The 5255-nt window shown below is 55.1% G+C and overlaps 1 pseudogene; it reads right to left on the reverse strand.

The window, feature by feature from the left end:
- Positions 1-4291: 4291 nt before the first annotated feature.
- Positions 4292-5002, reverse strand: LOC113220345 (annotated as a pseudogene).
- Between the last annotated feature and the right edge of the window lie 253 nt (positions 5003-5255).

The raw sequence follows: 5255 nt of genomic DNA on the forward strand, positions 1-5255 counted from the left end.
TTCCCTAATGCAATTACCTAGCTTCAACCTGATGGCTGTAATGTCTAAATTCACTTTTTCTTCATTCCAATTCTACATAACAAAGCATCAATAATCACAGAGGAATGATTCCGTGTTGGACTATTCAGTGGACAGAGAAGAGCATTCTGACCGGTGTGAGACACTGTCTCCGTTCCCAGGGAACCCGTGAGGTGGCTGCACGGAGCACACGCGTGAAGATTCAGGAGCAGGAGCGTCAGGTGACAGAAGGGGCACGGAGGCAGCACCAGACAGACGTCTGCCAAGGGGCCGCTGCAGCCGGGCTGGCCGGGAAGGTCATGGGAGCGGGCGCAGGCGTCTCCCTCCAGCCGCACTTAGTTTTCATGAGGACGCCTGCAGGGAAGGGGATGACACCGAAATGCTCTGGCGCTGAGGGGAGAAGGGGAGGGACGCAGGGCTGAGGGTTGGCCACCACCCCTTGTGTCCCTGCCCCTATGAACGCTGCCAAAATCCGCCCCAATGGGGAGAAGTGAGGGGGTGAAACAGGTGGACAGACTTGGCTTCCATGGAATTCACAGATTCCAGTCATTAAAATTCCCTTCTGAGTTTTCATCTGGAAAACTTTGCAAATGTATTTAGGGACAAGAGGCAGAAGATGAAGCCAATGCAGTTGGGCTCAAACCGCCGCCCTTCTCCTTCTCTCTGCACCCAGCACCCGCCCTGAGCCCCTGAGTGGGAGGACCCAGAGCTGCCCAGCTCAAGGGCGCAGCCCCTGACCAGAGGAGGTCAAAGTAGGGTGTTGTTACTGAGGAAAAAGGAAAAAGCTGGCATCTTCTTGGCAACCCCATGACATCCAGCCACTGGTTCTCACCACCCCAGAGATGTCCACCCAGGGCAGACAGTGTCTTCAACCAAGTATCACTGACCCAGAAGTGCAGTAATTAGTACACTTTCACCACAGTCACCCACTTCTTCACCTTTACACCCAAGAAAAACATGTTTGCCAGGCAAATTAGATGTCCAGGAGGTGTAAGGAAACCCCAAGCCTGCTTTAAGCCTCAGACTTCTGACACCATTGGGAGCCGTGCACACAAGAGCAAGGCTGCACCCGAAAGCTCTGCTCCTGCCGGACGTCACAGACAGACCGCATGGCTCAGCCACATGGACCCTTCCAGAACTTCACGAGAGGGACCTCTGTGGTACACGCAATGACGTACACTTCGTTCAGCCTCGAACAGACCATGCCCTCATTCCAGGGTCGGTGATCCACCTCCTGCCATCAGCCCCCCCACCTCACTGAGGGTCTGCATCTGCATCTGTAATAACTTTGCTGTTTTACCCGGGTACTAAAATGCAGCATCGGAATGTTTAAAGGTCTTTAAATACCAACCCTCTGGGTGCAATTCTTGGCACTTTAATGTGGTCACTCGATGCAGGCCTCACTCACAACTCTGAGGTAGCTCACACCTTTCCTACCTAACCAAGGAAGAAACGGAGGCATGGAAGGTGCAGCTCCTAAGGAGCAGATTAGGATTCAAACCAGTGATCTTCGTCACATGCTGAGCTACCTCTCAGGCTGAGATAACGTTCAAAATTAACCAGGTAGAACAGCGTTCCATAAATCATCCAGAAATGGTCCTTGTGGATGGGCCTGTGGTTATTCCCTGAAGAACAAGACCATTCGCCCAAAAATCCACCTGTGTCACACTCAAATGTTTACATATCCAATTATTTTTAAAATAACCCAATCAAGCATGTTCACAGCCATTTAGATTGTCTGCTTTGCTGACAATCAACCCAAGACCTCTGTCGACAAAGGGCACAGTGCCAGGTCCAGAGAAGGTGGGACAGAGACACAAACAGGAACCACTCCGTCCCTGGGAGCCTCACTCTGATGGGCCAGCGAAGACATGGCGCAGACGGCGGGGCACAGGCAGATGGCGGGCCAGGAGAAGGGGCTGCGCTGCCGGGAGGCAGGGCTTTGAGTTCTAATGGATGGAACACTGCTAACCAGCGAAGGTGGAGAGAGGGCACCCGTCTGAGAGGATGAAGAGGCAGCAAAGCACAGCTGGCCTCGGGGAACCGGAAGCCACAGTGACATCAGGCTGGGTGCTGCTGTCTGCTGGCCACCGGCTGGGGGACTGTACTGGGCCTGGAGGGACATCCCTGACACTCCCCACCGGATGCCAGGGGCACCCCCAGCCCCAGGTGAGAACCACGGATCCCATGGCGAATGAGGACAGCCTGTGGGAAGTGGGGCTGGGACAGCTCTGCACAGCTTAATAGGAAAGTTGGGTTCTATTTTGTGGGGTTTTGGTCACGCCAATGGCTGGTCACGGCTGTCCGTCAGGAAGTGATTTGAGGACAGATTAGAGAAGGGGCTGCCAAGGCCAGCGGGGCATTCGCTGCCTGGGTCCAAGGAAAAGGAAATAAAGGCTGGCGATATGACAGTGTGGGGGAGCACAGAGGGAAGGAACTGGTGGAGACACAGGACTGGCTCCGCACAGGGCCACGAGCAGCTACCCGGGGGTCGTCCTATTAATTCTCCTCAGGGTCCCAAGAGGCGGCTGTGAGGATCCCTCTCCTGAGGACAGAACTGCTCCAGAGCCACACAGCGAGGATCCACAGAACCAAGATCCGGGCCAGCTCCCAAGCGGGCGATCTTGACCCCTCACCCGTGGTCCTGAGGCAGGGATCAGAGCGCCCTGGACACACAGACCCTCCCAGGAACTGCAGAAAGGGGAAGCAAACGCCCCGGACCAGCGGCAGGACCCAGGGTTTCTGCCCTCCAGGGCACACTGGGACCAGCCACTGCACAGGTGGACACACGGTGCTTTAACCCGCGCTGGGGAAAGGAGCCCTAGCTCTCAGGGTAGAGACCGCAGCTCGATCGGGCCGGCCACCCTGCTGGGCACAGCCTGAGCCACATGACCAAGGCCAGAGAGGATTACCAAGGTACACCTGGTCCAGCTTCCGGCAGCCCCCGACAGGCCACTACCCTCACTCCAACAGCCCGGTCCATCACCAAGCCCCACCCTCTTTTGCCAGCACTGCCCCCACAAGGCCCCGCCTCTCGCATGCAAGTCCCGCCCCCAAGGCGCAGCTTGCCTGCAGCCCCGCCCCACTGGCTCCACCCCATCGCCTGCAAGCCCCATCCCCAAGGCCCAGCTCACCTGCATCCCCGCCTACTAGGCTACACTCCTCACCTGCAAAGAGCCACCCCTCACTAAGCTCCTCCCATCACTTGCACAGCCCCGCGCAACATAGCACGCCCTTCCAGGAGCCCCTCTTTTCACCGGTGCAGCCCCGCCCTTCACCAGGCCCCACCTCATCGCATAGACACGCCTCTCGCCACGCCCCACTTCTCCCCTGCCCACTTCCCCCTGCTATCAACTGTCCACATCCTGCTGCTGGCCGCACCCCGCCCCTTCCGGCAAGTCGGCCGCGCCCGTTTTACCCGTGAGTACGCTTCTCACCTTGCCCGCCTCCTTGGGCATGTCGGCCCCACCCCTCCGGCCCATCTCCCTCTGCACCGCCCTCCCGCCCGTCCCAGAGCAGTGGAGGCCCGCCCTTTTCATCTACAGCCTATCGCAGAGGACTTTGCCGTTCGCGCTGACCAATAGGAGTGGTGGCCGTCACGGCAAGCCCCGCCCCGCGCCCTACGTCGGGTTAAGTGGGGTCCCTCGCCAGCCCCGCCCTGATCCTACGCCTTGTGGCGCTGTGGCGCGGGGCGGGGCTGTGTGCGCTGAGGCTGCTGAGCGGCGGGTGAGACGCTGCGGTTGGCGGCTAGAAGTGCTGGGCGTGCTGGCACCCGGGAGAGGAAGGTCCAGGGCGGGCCGGGACGTAGGGGTCAGCGTCCCTGCGCCCAGGCCTGGCAGCTCCCCGCACTGTGGGCGCCCCGCACCCCGAGCCCCTGCCAGGGCCTTCCTTAGGCTCCTGCATCCGAGGCTCTGAGTCCGGAGGACCCCGGAGCTCCTGCGCCTCCCGGGCTGGGGGCCCGGCCTGCGCGTGGCGCTCCCGGCAGGGCCCTCCATTTTATGAATAAAGGGAGATTTCTTGTAGTTTTTTTTTTTTGTTTTTTTTTGAGATGGAGTCTTGCTCTGTTGCCCAGGCTGGAGCGCAGTGGTGCGATCTCGCTCACTGCAAGCTCCGCCTCCCGAGTTCACGCCATTCTGCCTCAGCCTCCCCAGTAACTGGGACTACAGGCACCTGCCACCTCGCCCAGCTAAATTTTTTTGTATTTTTAGTAGAGACCGGGTTCCACAGTGTTAGCCAGGATGGTCTTGAGCTCCTGACCTCATGATCCGCCCACCTCGCCCTCCCAAAGTGCTGGGATTACAGGTGTGAGCCACCCTGCCCGGGCAACAAACAAGTTTTTATTCTGCTTGAGTGCTTACAAGAAGCTAATATTATACTTACTAGATAATTACAATCAAATCTATAAGCTTTAAGATTTTAAGTCATCATGCTTATGAAAAACATTATTTCCTTTTTTTATGGTGAAAAGATATACATATATTTAGAATCAGCCAGCGGTACTCAGTTTAGATGATCCCGTTTGTTGGCAACATCCAAAGCATTGTAATCAGGAGCCAGTAGAACATATGCCTTCTTCTCTCCATCAGGCTGAATCAGGATGTTGACTGTGGCCACATCCACGTCCCAGAGCTTCTTCACAGTCTGTTTGATCTGGTGCTTGTTGGCTTTAACATCGACAGTGAACACAAGCGTGTTGTTGTCTTCTGTCTTCTTCATGGCTGACTCAGTGGTCAGTGGAAACTTGATGATAGCATAGTGGTCAAGCTTGTTTCTCCGGGGGGCGCTCTTCCCAGGATATCTGGGCTGCCTCCGCAGTCGCAGTGTCTTGGGATGCTGGAAGGTGGGGGAGGTGTAGATCTTTTTTGGGGGGCTGTGGACACATTTTAACACTGCCTTCTTGGCCTTTAAAACCTTTGCTTTGGCTTCGGCTTTAGGAGGGGCAGGAGCTTCCTTCTTCACTTTTGGTACCATCTTGTGAAAAGCGAAAAACATTATTTCAATAATAAGTTTTTTACAGTAAATCTGCCTAATAGTAGTTTCCAAAATACTTTTGGTAATTTTTAACCTTAAAATTAAGCTAAGTAAAATATTTCCATTAAATATCTAGATCATTTATAAATAAGATACAATACTAAAACATTAATTACTGAACATAAGTAATTCAAGTTTATATACTTTTGGCTTCTTATTTTTACAGAGAAACTAGATATTTTGGCCTGTTAATAAACATGTTTTTG

The sequence above is a fragment of the Piliocolobus tephrosceles genome, unplaced genomic scaffold (genome assembly GCF_002776525.5).
Source record: "Piliocolobus tephrosceles isolate RC106 unplaced genomic scaffold, ASM277652v3 unscaffolded_896, whole genome shotgun sequence".
Taxonomy (NCBI): domain Eukaryota; kingdom Metazoa; phylum Chordata; class Mammalia; order Primates; family Cercopithecidae; genus Piliocolobus; species Piliocolobus tephrosceles.